This window comes from Brassica napus, chromosome C9 (genome assembly GCF_020379485.1).
Source record: "Brassica napus cultivar Da-Ae chromosome C9, Da-Ae, whole genome shotgun sequence".
NCBI lineage: Eukaryota > Viridiplantae > Streptophyta > Magnoliopsida > Brassicales > Brassicaceae > Brassica > Brassica napus.
This window is the reverse complement of record NC_063452.1, coordinates 44651122-44666812: the sequence shown is the minus strand read 5'-3', so window position 1 is coordinate 44666812 and position 15691 is coordinate 44651122.

Sequence of the window (15691 nt, the reverse complement as noted above, 5' to 3'; positions counted from 1 at the left end):
CCCAAGCGAGGATTCCCTAGAATCTCTTGTCCCTAGAATCCCTTGGTTGAGCTGGCAGGTCCCAAGCGTGGTTCTATAACCCCTTGGTTGAGCTGTTTATCGTTGCTTCCGCTCCATCAGGTGGTATCAGAGCTGCGTCTCTTTGGTTTCTTAATCAAAGAACGATTCTGGATGTCATGTTGATTAGCAGTTGCAATCTCTATCCTTTCGTGGACGAAAGTCATTTTGTCGAGAGAGAATACTATAAAATCTATCGAGAGATCTATGGTGATCCAATCTACGACGTTTATGAAGATGATGAGATCTACAAAAAGATTTGTGGAGATCCAATATATGATGTTGATGAAGAAAACGATTTTGATAATTAAGTCCGTGCAAAAATAGGGCGAAATCTCGTTTATACAGAAGCCTTCAAGCATAATCAGGCTCGTGCAATTTTCGCGCAAAAACAGTTCTATGAAGAATTCGTCTCGTACGAATTTTGTGCAGATTCGACTTGTGAAGATTTTGTGCAGCATCCTATTTGGAAAAATCGGTTGAAGATTCGAGGACGAATCTTTCTTGGCCGCCGAGACCTGATGCAGCAAGATATTTGAAAATTATCCAAATATCTTTATTATTCATTAGTTTACATAGATAATTATTTCTTATTGTATTTTATATATTTTAGTAGTTTTCCTATTTTAATTAATATTAGGGCTTTCATAGATTTAAGGATTTATTATAAATAGACATCTAAGCCTAAGTAGGGGTGTTGGGGTAAAAATCGGTCACGACGGAGTCGATGTCCGAAAGTCCTCAGAAAAACAAAATCTCGGTCAAAACATCAAAAGCCCAGAAAACGAATAGCCAAAACGGATCGCCCGGCGAGCTCGACCATGACACGAGCCAGCTCGCCCGGCGAGCACGACCGTGTTGCCGGTCGACTCGCCGGCGAGTTTGGCCGCGACACGAGCCATCTCGCCCGGCGAGCACGACCGTGATGCCGGTCGACTCGCCGGCGAGCTCGGCCACGACACGAGCCAGCTCGCCCGGCAAGCACGACCGTGTTGCCGGTCGACTCGCCGGCGAGCTCGGCCGTGACACGAGCCAGCTCGCCCGGCGAGCACGACCGTGTTGCCGGTCGATTCGCCGGCGAGCTCGGCCGTGACACGAGCCAGCTCGCCCGGCGAGCACGACCGTGTTGCCGGTCGACTCGCCGGTGAGCTTGGCCGCGACACGAGCCAGCTCGCCCGGCAAGCACGACCGTGTTGCCGGTCGACTCGCCGGTGAGCTCGCCCGTGACACGAGCCAGCTCGCCCGGCGAGCACGACCGTGTTGCCGGTCGGCTCGACACGGATCAGCTCGCCCGGTGAGCGCGGCCAATTCTCCGTGGACCATTCCGAACCCGGTCCCATCCCATAACCATGCATCTTCGTCCGAAGTATCCGCAACTCAGTCTTCGGGTCCGTGGATACGACGCTAATGTTTCATCTAAAAAACATCGTCGAAAGTATTCGGAAAGTTGGGAAGGTTATGTCTCTCGAACGGTTTCCTATTCTTCGAAGTAGAGCAGGTTACGGTTAACTTAACACCAACTGCCTCGGCTATGCGAAGAAACAGAGTTCCGTTGGAACAACCATGCCTATACCAATGGCTACTTCGTTAGTAAAATCGTAAAAACGCTTAAGTCTCGATACGGTCCAAAGAGGGTCCGAATTGCAGAAACGGCCCATCTATGGTCCCAAAAAACTTGAGCCCAAAGACTGCTATGACGGTTTATCTCATCCGCGGGAAGAAATAAATGTCAAATTTCCGAAGATAATCACAAAGAAGAAGGAAATATGGAAAAAGCTCGCTTCGCGACAAATCCGGCCCAAGAAAAGGTAAACCGACCTAAGGAGGAGTATATAAGGAGGACCTAGGACGAAGAGGGAGAGAAAGAAGAGCACATCAGAGCAGCTTAGCACTTAAAGCAATTTAGGAATCTTTTTCCGTTTTTACTAATCGAGCTGCGACTCAACTAGTTTAGATTTAGGTCGCTAGACCAGCGAACGTACCGACAGCTCTTGTAGCCTAGGTCTTACTTGTTGTTCACGCTCAAACGCGAATTCGGAAATAAGATCCTCTTATGGCCCAGCAGATAACCGGGACCTTCAGGGAAGGCTAGGTTAACTTGGCTTTCCTTCGATTAACAAAACTCGACGGTGTAAATTTCGGTTCCCACAGTTTGGCCCTAGAAGGAGGGTGGGGTACGGATCTATCTCTCTCGCAACCACACACGGTCAGTCTGATATGACGACCAATGCTGACAAAGACCCGCAAACGCACGATGGGACTCCCGTCGATGCCAACGCTGATAAAACTCCAGCTGGAAACGTATCAACGGTCACTGCCGACACCGCGATACTAGACCAGATGAAGGAAATGTTCGCCTCCGCTCAGAAAAAGTCGGACGAAGAAGGAAAACTCGTGGCCTCTCTCACAAAACAGGTGGAAACCTTAACGGCGAAGGCCAGGAGCAAAGCCCCGCGCGGGACCACAAGAGCCCGCAGCGGTAGAAGACTTGATTTCGAGACTCCGGGCAATCGAGCTGCACACGCGGACAAGGCTTCCTCACGCCAAACCCCTGATGAAACGCTCCAGCCAGGTGCACAGCCAACTGCGGAGAACCTTCCACCTCCTACCGGGAGCAACAAAGGAGAAGAAATTGAGCGCATCGACCTGGACATAAGCGACCAGTCCGATCACTTGGACGACGGTGCTGATATCCACCCAAGAAGAACGCGAAGCCAGTCCGCTCGGCAGGACGCGTCCTTCGAAAGACCCATGACCGAGGAAGAAGAAAACCTCTATTGGGTAGAACAGGAGAAGCTGTCCGAAAAGCAGGCCAGGTCCCACTGCAGCCAACAGAGACAAGCTCGCAAGGCTGCCAGAAATCTTGATGAGATCCACGATCTCCGCGAGTACATCGAGAAAACCGCAGCGGAGGTGAAAGCGGTGAAATCACAAACCCACCACGCGACAAGAGCTGCGCCCGAGATCGACAGACTTCTCGAGGAAGCACGCAAAACCCCGTTCACTGCCCGGATTACTGAGACCAACGTCTCGGACCCAGGGAAGATCAAAATTCCCATCTACGATGGCACCACCGACCCGAAAGCGCACCTGCAGTCTTTCCAGATCGCGATGGGGAGGTGCAAACTCAAGGAACGCGAACGAGACGCTGGCTACTGCCTCCTCTTCGTCCAAAACCTCAAAGGAGCCGCGCTCGAATGGTTTTCTTGCCTAAAATGAAATTCCATCGGAAGTTTCCGCCAACTTGCTTCAGATTTTCTCAAGCAGTATTCCATGTTCATGGACAGAGAAACCTCGGACGTCGATCTCTGGAGCCTGTCTCAAAGAGAAGACGAGCTAGTAATGGCAAGAGTCACCGGGATCAGCGGCAAAGTGGCGATCGATGCTCTGAAGAAAACTCTCTGGTACCGGTCAAAATTCTGGCAATGGACATCCCTCGAAAAACCGAGAACGATTCAGGATGCTCTTCATAAGGCAACGGACTTTATCGTAATGGAAGAGGAGATGAAAATCGTCTCCCAGAAGTACAACCCGCAGAAGACGCCCGCAAAAAAGAAAAGCTCTTGAAACGACAAGTATGTCCACCACGAGGGAGAAGACGTCCAGGGCGAGCACAACTACACTATCAATTCCGAACAAGGAAAGACCTCCGGAAACACCTGGACCAGGAACCAGTACAAGGATAACTCCTACTGCGAGTTCCACCAGACCAAAGGTCATTCCACTACGAACTGCAAAGTTCTCGGCGCAAGTCTAGCCGCAAAAATCCTCGCTGGCGACCTCTCGAAGGTCACTAGCATAAAAGACCTCATCCTTGATTCCGACCGCCCACCCAGGACTGATAAAGAGTCTCCCGAGAGGGACGCACGCGCAAACCAGTCTGGCGAGAAACGCGGAAGAAGGCAGGATGACCTTGAAGACAATAGTACCCGCCGGAGGATAAACATGATCATCGGAGAATCGCAATTCTACCGCGACTCTGTTTCATCCATCAAGGCCTACGGAAGAAAGGCGAAAACAAGTTCTAACTGAACGACTCGGTCCCCGACCGACAACGCTTCAAACGATACGATTGTTTTCGAGGAGGAGGAAACCGTCGGACTCGATAAACCTCACGGCAACCCGCTGGTCATCGACATGGTGATTCGAGACCTCGAAGTGGGAAGAATCCTCATCGACACAGGCAGCACGGACAACGTCATTTTCCGCGACACTCTCCGGAGAATGAACATCAAACTCGGGGAAGTCGTCCCGGAACCAAAACCACTGACCGGTTTTTCGGGCACAACATCAATGACCCTTGGATCGATCAAACTTCCGGTCATGGCAAGGGAAGTCACGAAAATCATTGACTTCGCCGTCGTCGATAACCCGGCCATCTATAATGTTATCATGGGAACCCCATGGATCAACGCAATGAAGGCGGTACCGTCGACTTACCACCTAGGCATCAAGTTCCCAACACCAAACGGAACAGCAGTAATCTGGGGATGCCAGATTACAAAGAAGAACTACGAGATGGCTTGATCCTCGAAAGAGGTACGTAGGCAGCTTTTCCTATTGACAAGTTCAGCTATCCCCCTCTCCAAAAAGGGGGGGGGGAGTGGGTACGTATACTCGTATACTCCCACAAAGTTCGGAATATCCACACATGTACTCGATATTTTCGAAACTTTTCCAATAAAACTCATTTTATTTCGGCCTCCCGATTCACTTGCAATAAGCCACAACAATCGGAGATTAACCTGAGAAACACCCAAGACAAGGGTCTCCAAACACGCATACCTTTCAAGCAGTCCTTGGATGGGAACTAACTTAAACAACATCACTGCGTATCAATGGTCAAGCAAGACTAAATACATCTTCCCTAAAAACGAAGATCGTAACTTTCTCACTACAAAGGATATACCTTTCGGAAAAAGCGAGACGTCGTAAATATTTTCGAGAGATATTATCCAAACACACGGTCCGCCCGCGACTCTAAAAAAAAAACAAATTGCCCGTCGATTGGCCCCGACGAACAAACCCAAAACGTTCTAAAAAAAGAACTCGTGGTCTAACCTTTCGTAAAAGTAAAGGTTCTCTTACATCCTACGAGGATACCATAGCGCGCTATACAAGAAATCTGAAATTTTGGTCAGCACTCCAGACGGTCTCTGGAGTGTGCTCGGTTCGTTCCATACAAGTCATATAAGCCGGCGCCAAGTCGCGGACTTTAAATCGGAAAGAACCAGGTGGAAATCGCCCACAGGGAAAACGAGAGCCGATCAGTCGTCGCACAGCCTTAGAGCCGAAAGTAAACCTAGGTCTTGCCCTAAACCCAGTCCTACTGGTCCACTAACATCTCAAGACATGATACGAGATCTTAAAAACATGTCCCATCGTCTATATCTAATACGCTCACGAAACTTCGCGAAACTCCTAAACGTTTCCGAACGCCCTCGTTCAGTAAGAGCAAACGAACAAGACGATAAACTAAGAGTTAAGATACGAAGTGACTACTCGTATCTTTTCCTCACACTTGGCAGAAGTATAAACTAAAACGCACAGAATGTCAATCATTCATCATATATATAGAAGCCCAAAAAAACGGCTAGGACCCAATGCCACCAAACTGCCGGTTTCAAACACATAGTTCACATAGCCTCGCAAGGCCATAACACACATAAATCAAATACGGCCACACTCGGCCTAGATACATCAAACCTCGAAATAAAACTACGGGAAATAATCCCAACAATCCTCAAAGCTCAAAGTCGAGGAACCCGGACATGGAGATCCCGAACAAGCTCGCGGGCTGGTCAACCTCTCCGTCCGCGACTCCAGCACCTTCATCACCAACACCGGTTCCCGCTTCCGCCGTGTCCTCCGAGACCTCGATGGAATCCCAAAGCTGTCAGACCCTTCCTTCGATCGGAGGAACCAAGGATTCGGCATGGGCACACCCGTTCATAAGACCCGACATCTCAGCGACCTCGGCAGGAAAAGAGAAGTCCTTGTTCTGCGACTTGTAGAGGGTAGCAACCGAGCCACGACACTCGCAAAAATCGCCCAAGAATTCTTGAGCATCCTTAAAGCTCTTGAATTCGGTGGCAAACAAAGCAGCCCTCCGCTTCATTTCGGCGACAATCGCTCTCTTTCCTCTCCTCTCGCACAGATAAGGGCCCGAGAATGGAGCCCAGCCTATCTCCGGCTCTGTTCTTCGACCTCCTTCCGAAACCGAAAGAGTTCTCTTTCAGCCTCCTCGGCTTTGAAGTGAGAGATACGCGTCTCCGGGAAACTTCTGTCGAGCGCCGCATTGAACACCCTCATCCCCTGCACGAACTTAAGATCAGAAAAGGAAAAAAAAAACAAAATATAATTTAGATCAAAGTTCAAAGGATAAACCTCGTTGATTAAGCTGGAGCCTTCGGCGACTACTTTCCTCCTCGACTCTTCGTCCAGCGACTTATGAGTAGTAAAATCGGGAGGGAGGTCGGCAAAAAAGTCGCTTGGAAGGGGAACCTCACTGGTTTCACACCTTTCCCCTGGGGAGAAACTGGGGTTCCATTCTGGCAGCGGAAGGTCTCCCAAGACGTTCTCGGAGGCAACTCCCTTGCCTTTCCGAGACCTGATTCTCTGCCTCTGAGCAAGTAAGACATCAATGAACGGTTCTACGTTATACGGAACATCAAGAGGCTTAAAGACGGCTCGGGATCGATGGAGCTCCACCGCGCTTAGAATCCGTTCAACGGTGAAGGAATTTCAGAAGAACGGCCTGCCGCGGAGAAGATCTCGCTTGGCAAAAAGATCGGCAGGAGTCGGCGGAAGGATCCTGTTCACTGCAAGATAATAAAAAAAATCATCTTCGCATGTTTTCAAGGTATCAAAACGAAAAACATAGCTATTCGTATTACCACGGGTGAAGTTCCACTCCCGACAGAATAGGTGGAGGTAGCTCTCCTCGACAGACTCCCCATCTATCCGGACAAAGAAAAAGCGCTCGAACCATGTCTTAGGATGTGAACTGTGCCCCTGAATTATATCCATGCCCTACTTTGGCGCCATGCGGTATGAGCCATCAATCCCCGTTCCTCTCGTAAACCAAAATCCCTCGAAGTCGCCAGGGTTAAGATCCATTCCTAGCTCGTAACTCGAGATCAACACGCCGAGCCTTTGCTGCAAGGCCGGAACGCTTAGCTAGCTGATCGAAATCCCAAAGTGGTGAAGCGCGCCGACGATGGTTCCAGGGATCGGAAACCACATGCGGTAATACACCAGGAAGGCCTCGTAGCAAGCAAAGAAACCTTCTGGAGGGTTCTTCGCACTCTTTTTGCTACTCGGGATCCAAAATACGACTCCACTTGGAATCTGATAAAAGTCCCTGAGAGTCGTGAGGTAGTCGGGAGAGACCATGCTCGGCGTGAGGGGTGCGTTTGGCGACCCCACGGGCCTCTTAGGAATCGGAATGTCTTGCGAAGGCGGAGGCAAGCCGTAAAGAGCTTTGTAGTACGCATCCTTTGCTTCTTCCTCAACTTCAAACTCTTCTTTCGGGGCGATCACCTCATTGGCAGAAGAGTCACCCGAAGATGAGTGTGAGGAAGAATTCCTCATTGAAGATCTTTTTCTTGAAGAGATTTTCTTTGAGCAAAGAGAGATCTTGGAGAAAAAATTCCTATCTTGGAGGAAATGAGTAAGGAATTAAAAAAACTTACTTCCCTTACTTATACAATTTTTTTTACTATTCACCTTCAATTTTTCGACAAACGATTACGTCTAATTCCACCTAGAACAGACCATACCGCAAGCTATGACCTAACACCCAGGTCCACGGATCCTAGCTCGCTGGGGGCTAACTGTTGGGGTCAAAATCGGTCACGACGGAATCGATGTCCGAAAGTCCTAAGAAAAACAAAGTCTCGGTCAAAACTTCAAAAGCCGAGAAAACGAATAGCCGAAACAGATCGCCTGGCGAGCTCGACCATGACACGAGCCAGCTCGCCCGGCGAGCACGACCGTGTTGCCGGTCGACTCGCCGGCGAGCTCGGCCGCGACACGAGCCAGCTCGCCCGGCGAGCACGACCGTGTTGCCGGTCGACTCGCCGGCGAGCTCGGCCGTGACACGAGCCAGCTCGCCCGGCGAGCACGACCGTGTTGCCGGTCGACTCGCCGGCGAACTCGCCCGCGACACGAGCCAGCTCGCCCGGCGAGCACAACCGTGTTGCCGGTCGACTTGCCGGCGAGCTCGGCCGTGACACGAGCCAGCTCGCCCGGCGAGCACGACCGTGTTGACGGTCGGCTCGCCGGCGAGCACGACCGTGTTGCCGGTCGGCTCACCGGCGAGCTCGACCGTGGCACGGATCAGCTCGCCCGGCGGGCGCGGCCAATTCTTCGTGGACCATTCCGAACCCGGTCCCATCCCATAACCATGCATCTTCGTCCGAGGTTTTCGTAACTCAGTCTTCGGGTCCGTGGATACGACGCCAATGTTCCGTCTAAAAAACATCGTCGAAAGAATTCGGGAAATTGGTAAGGTTATGTCTCTCGAACGGTTTCCTATTCTTCGTAGTAGAGCAGGTTACGGTTAACTTAACACCAACTGCCTCGTCTATGCGAAGAAACAGGGTTCCGTTGGAAGAACCATGCCTATACCAACGGCTATTTCGCGAGTAAAATCGTAAAAACCTTTAAGTCTCGATACGGCCCAAAGAGGGTCCGAATTGCGGACAACGGCCCATCTATGGTCCCAAAAGACTTGAGCCCAAAGAATGGTATGACGGTTTATCTCATCCGCGGGAAGAGATAAATGTCAAATTTCCGAAGATAATCACAAAGAAGAAGGAAATATGAAAAAAGCCTGCTTCGCGACAAATCTGGCCCAAGAAAAGGTAAACCGACCTAACGAGGAGTATATAAGGAGGACCTAGGACAAAGAGGGAGAGAAAGAAGAGCACATCAGAGCAGCTTAGCACTTAGAGCAATTTAGGCATCTTTTTCCGTTTTTACTAATCGAGCTGCGACTCAACTAGTTTAGATTTAGGTCACTAGACTAGCGAACGTACTGACAGCTCTTGTAGCCTAGGTCTTTACTTGTTGTTCACGCTCAAACGCGAATTCGGAAATAAGATCCTCTTATTCTCTTTTTGTGCTTATTTTCATTTTATTCTTTCATATTTATCGTGTCGTGTGTGGCCCAGCAGATAACCGGGACCTTCAGGGAAGGCTAGGTTAACTTGGCTTTCCTCCGATTAACAAAACTCGACGGTGTGAATTTCTGTTCCCACAAGGGGTTATTGATTGTTGTATTTTAATGGATTTGAAAATCCGAACTAAATCTAGTGTTATTGGTTCTATGATTTTCAAATCTGTATTAAGATCATGTGTTATTGGTTTAATGATTCATAAATTATGTATCAAATCAAGTGTTATTCAATTGTACGGATTTACTAAGGAGGTGTTTATTGTTTATATATTTTGATTGATTTAGAAATCCATATAGTATTTATAAATCCAGGTAAAATATGCAAATCCGGAGGTTTTCCCTCGGATTTGAGTCTTTGTATTTTTAACTAAAAAATCCAAACAAATCCATTCAAATCCATAATAAAATCAAATATATTAATAAATCCGTACGATTGAATAACACTTGATTTGATACAGAATTTATGAATCATTAAACCAATAACACATGATTTTAATACAGATTTGAAAATCATAGAACAACACTAGATTTAGTTCGGATTTTCAAATCCATTAAAATACAACAACCAATAACCCCTACTAATATATTTGATTTTATAATGGATTTGAATGGATTTTTTTTGGATTTTTTAGTTAAAAATACAAAGACTCAAATTCAAAGGAAAACCTCCAGATTTGCATATTTTACTTGGATTTATAAATACTATATGGATTTCTAAATCAATCAAAAAATATAAACCAATAACACCTCCTAAAGTTGTATTCAGTTTGATTTGATTAATAAAAGAACTTTGGCTTTTGGGAGAATTGTATTCTCTATCCCTTGTTTTGATTTGATTAGATTCATCAATCAAGAAGTAGGTCACAAGCGAGGATTCCCTAGAATCCCTTGGTTGAGCTGGCAGGTCCCAATCGTGGTTTCATAACCCCTTGGTTGAGTTGTTTATCGTTGTTTCCGCTCCATCAAAAACTATTAGCAATACTCAAACAAAAGTACAATTTTAAGGAAAAGTTAATAAAATTTTCATTAGCTTGGCATTTCAAGTTAACTGAAGAGCCATTAGTCTTTTGGTTAACTATGAAGATTCCAGGCCTGGTTTCTAATACTCTCTGTAACCAATCTTTATCTAAACCTCATGACATGCCATAAACATTTTTTCCCACTAGAAATCAAAGTAAGAGCACAATAAAACCAATTATTTTGTATTGGTTTTATTGGGTTACACAACATCACACAAGAAGCAAAACACCAATAAGGACGCTCGAAGTTCACTTTAACCATTATTTTGAATTGTCATCTTACAAATTCATGCACGTACGTTTTTTTAGTTCATGCATACGTTTTTGTTAATTGTTGAGTTTAGTCTGTTTCAATTACATAATCTTGGAACGCAAGATTTTATTGTTTAACATGCACGTAAATCTTTTTCATTAAGAGATAACAATAAGGACGATGTAGTGATATACGAAAATTATTTTATGATGCTGTGGTTAAGAATATTAAACCGATACTAATCAAGAATACACAAACCAAATTAAACCATCCGTGTGAGTTTACGTAATATTTAATTGCCGTGAGTGATTGGCAAGGTAAATTAATGATAGTAAATAGCATATAATTGGCATTTTTATGCTATGGTATATATATATATCTTAGAGTGAACGGCAAAGTCAAAATATATGCTATTAATTAATTCGTATACACGCGATCTATGCTCTATTGAATTAGGTTTAGTAAACCTATGTAAGCCTCCTTTCTCCCATTCAGATAATTGTATCCATACACTCGAAAACTTAGAAATTTCTCTCATTCTACTATAATGGATGCGATAACTGATGTGTGTGACTTGAAACCATTCAAGTCAATTTGGAAGATTAGGGTGAAGATAGTACGTCTGTGGAAACAATATTCTGCTTTTGGTGGTGTGACGATCGAGATGGATCTAATCGACTCCAATGTAGCTAGGGCATCTTTACTCTTTGTGTTCCGATATTTAAAAATGTATGTATGCTTATTTTTCGTGTATTGTTATAAATTTATGTAGGGCGTTAAGATTAACACTTCCGTAAAAAAAGATATGGTGAATCAGTTTGACTCATTTATGTCACAAGGCAGTTCCAAGATTCTCCTCAAGTTTTCACTCAGCCCCTCATGCGGTTCATACCGAACAGCCATATGATATCTCAGGTTTTAACCCGAAAGACTAACTGCAAGTGCCCAGTAAAGTGCGTAGCAGTAATACGGGATCGAATCCACAAGGACCATAGTTTACAAGAAGAGCTAATGATAAATTACTAGCTAAGACTAAGAAGAGATTTTGTTTGGTTTTGCAATAATTAAGAACAGTAAATAAAAGCAAGCTAGCTAGATAAACAGAGAAACAAAGATGAAATACTATCAGAAAAAGCGCTGGGCATAGGGTATTCTTGGGAAATCATTTCGTTGCTGACAAACAGATAAACGACTAGAGAAAGAAGTTAAGCAACGTCTTGAACTCAAACACGATAATAGAATTAACCTACTGTCGTAGCGCTAACTCTCTAATTTATAGAATCCTCCGCACTAACTGTCGTTGAGTTTCAGATTCTAAACAAGCAATAAGGTCAGGTTTGATATGTTCACAAAGCGCAATAACATCAACTGTCGTTGGCTAAGGACACTTTGCTCATCTAAAGTTGTTTCAAGCATTTCATCAAGCACCTGTCGGGCATGAAATAACTTAGGTTCAGAAGTTAGGTAGCTAATCAAGCTTCAGCATTAAGAACACCAATAGGTGAAGAATCTTAAGATAAATCTCTAGATCTAGCAATCCTAAGTCAACAACTCATGAGATCCCTTTGTGAGAAACCCTAAACCCAACTAAAAGACTACTCACTAATCTTCATGGAAATCCTTAAGCACATGTTAAGATTAAGGATAAACATGATTTAGAAAGATAATCTAAAATAAACAGAAGCAGATCTGATAAACTAAGAACTGAAACAAGTGTAGAGAGAAAGAAGTCTGCAAAGATCGACAAAAAGACAAGATAAAAGAGAATATCCTCTAGGTTATTTCCTTTTACACATATATATTGTCCTAAGGATTAGGTCAAAAGTCAAAGCTAAACGCCAAACGCAAACGCTATTTTCTGCTGCGACCGCGTTTGTAAAAAGTGCGTTTGCGTTTGGTCTCCACTTCTTCTTCTTCGTTCAGGTCGGGACTCCATTGTTGAGCTTGTGACTCGAGCTCTGTGACTGTGACTGCTGCAACTACATCTCTGGTGGCATCTCCTTTGTGTCCGCCGCGCCAGAGCGCCACCACCGCGTCTCCTCCGTCTCGTTTTGCTGTTCGAACCGAGAGGGAACCATCGAGCAGAACAGATTCGCGAAGTGGCCGATTCAGGCCGTCAGTTTGAAGGCTTAGAGAAAGTGGTGTCGAGAATTGATCGAGAGCGCCACATCGAGCAGTCTGGAATAAGCTCATCGTTCGCTTGGGGCTTCACGGTTCGTGACTTGCAGGCCTGGTGTCGAGGCAGGACCGGCTCATTGGGGGGGACAAGCGGTGCGACCGCCCCGGGCCCAAGCCCGTGTCCCCCCGTATAATACTAATTAAGGGGCCCAATTTTTTTATAAATCTTTATTTTTATATATAAAAAAAATATAAATATAATAAATGAAATTGAAAAGGGCCCAAAATTATTTGATATGTATATAGTTTTATTTTCATTACAAAATATATAAAATATTACTGATTAAATTTTAAAAATATTTTAAACATTATCTACGTATAAATTTTAGAGGGTAAATTTTTTTTCTTGCCCTAGGGCCCCTAACAATGTTGAGCCGGCCCTGTGTCGAGGGAGGTGAATCGAGCAGCTTGTGTTCTCCTGGTGGTCGCTTTGCTCAGCTCGGGGTGGAGGATCGATGGCTGGCTCGAGGGCACCTGATCGAGCACGTCGTCTTCTTCGTATCGAACGCTTGAAAACTCACGACACAGCAATGGCTATTTTCTGATATTTTGCACCTTTGATCCCTGAGTTTTGTGCCTCTTTCCTTTTCGCCCACAGAACTTCCATTTGAGCATATTAACCCTTGATTTTGCTCCAAAACTCTTGATTATGCAGTTTAGCAACTATGACTTGTATAACTACTATATAACACAAAAGGACTCGAAAATGACCAGAATACATAATAAAAACTAATCAAACTTAGCTAGAAATCAATATAAAAACCGATAAATATGACACTCATCACCATACATCCATACAAAATTGGATTTCTCTCGACAACACGTGTGAGGTGTTGTGATGCTTTGCCCGATGAGCTAATTGGTTTTGAACCAGTAAACTACAGGGACATTCTTGATGGTACACTCAATACAGACTATTTGTTTGGTAAGTAATAAAAATTTGGTTTTGTGGGAGTATATTTTGTGATATGCTTAAATATTATATAACACATATATTATGTTAATCAGATGTAATAGGTCAGATTTTCGAAGTGACCCCCATTGAAGTTGTATCAGCTGATGGGAAAGACACAAAGATGGGAAAGACACTGCCCCTAACAGTGTTGAGCCGGCCCTGTGTCGTGGGAGGTGAATCGAGCAGCTTGTGTTCTCCTGGTGGTCGCTTTGCTCAGCTCAGGGTGGAGGATCGATGGCTGGCTCGAGGGCACCGGATCGAGCACGTCGTCTTCTTCGTATCGAACGCTTGAAAACTCACGACACAGCAATGGCTATTTTTCTGATATTTTGCACCTTTGATCCCTGAGTTTTGTGCCTCTTTCCTTTTCGACCCCAGAACTTCCATTTGAGCATATTAACCCTTGATTTTGCTCCAAAACTCTTGATTATGCAGTTTAGCCCCTATGACCTGTATAAATACTATATAACACAAAAGGACTCGAAAATGACCAGAATACATAATAAAAACTAATCAAACTTAGCTAGAAATCAATATAAAAACCGATAAATATGACACTCATCACCATACATCCATACAAAATTGGATTTCTCTCGACAACATGTGTGAGGTGTTGTGATGCTTTGCCCGATGAGCTAACTGGTTTTGAACCAGTAAACTACAGGGACATTCTTGATGGTACACTCAATACAGACTATTTGTGGTAAGTAATAAAAATTTGGTTTTGTGGGAGTATATTTTTTGATATGCTTAAATATTATATAACACATATAATATGTTAATCAGATGTAATAGGTCAGATTTTCGAAGTGACCCCCATTGAAGTTGTATCAGCTGATGGGAAAGACACTGCCCCTAACAGTGTTGAGCCGGCCCTGTGTTGAGGGAGGTGAATCGAGCAGCTCGTGTTCTCCTGGTGGTCGCTTTGCTCAGCTCGGGGTGGAGGATCGATGGCTGGCTCGAGGGCACCGGATCGAGCACGTCGTCTTCTTCGTATCGAACGCTTGAAAACTCACGACACAGCAATGGCTATTTTTCTGATATTTTGCACCTTTGATCCCTGAGTTTTGTGCCTCTTTCCTTTTCGACCCCAGAACTTCCATTTGAGCATATTAACCCTTGATTTTGCTCCAAAACTCTTGATTATGCAGTTTAGCCCCTATGACCTGTATAAATACTATATAACACAAAAGGACTCGAAAATGACCAGAATACATAATAAAAACTAATCAAACTTAGCTAGAAATCAATATAAAAACCGATAAATATGACACTCATCACCATACATCCATACAAAATTGGATTTCTCTCGACAACACGTGTGAGGTGTTGTGATGCTTTGCCCGATGAGCTAACTGGTTTTGAACCAGTAAACTACAGGGACATTCTTGATGGTACACTCAATACAGACTATTTGTTTGGTAAGTAATAAAAATTTGGTTTTGTGGGAGTATATTTTTTGATATGCTTAAATATTATATAACACATATATTATGTTAATCAGATGTAATAGGTCAGATTTTCGAAGTGACCCCCATTGAAGTTGTATCAGCTGATGGGAAAGACACAAAGATGGGAAAGACACTGCCCCTAACTGTGTTGAGCCGGCTCTGTGTCGTGGGAGGTGAATCGAGCAGCTTGTGTTCTCCTGGTGGTCGCTTTGCTCAGTTCGGGGTGGAGGATCGATGGCTGGCTCGAGGGCACCGGATCGAGCACGTCGTCTTCTTCGTATCGAACGCTTGAAAACTTACGACACAGCAATGGCTATTTTTCTGATATTTTGCACCTTTGATCCCTGAGTTTTGTGCCTCTTTCCTTTTCGACCCCAGAACTTCCATTTGAGCATATTAACCCTTGATTTTGCTCCAAAACTCTTGATTATGCAGTTTAGCCCCTATGACCTGTATAAATACTATATAACACAAAAGGACTCGAAAATGACCAGAATACATAATAAAAACTAATCAAACTTAGCTAGAAATCAATATAAAAACCGATAAATATGACACTCATCACCATACATCCATACAAAATTGGATTTCTCTCGA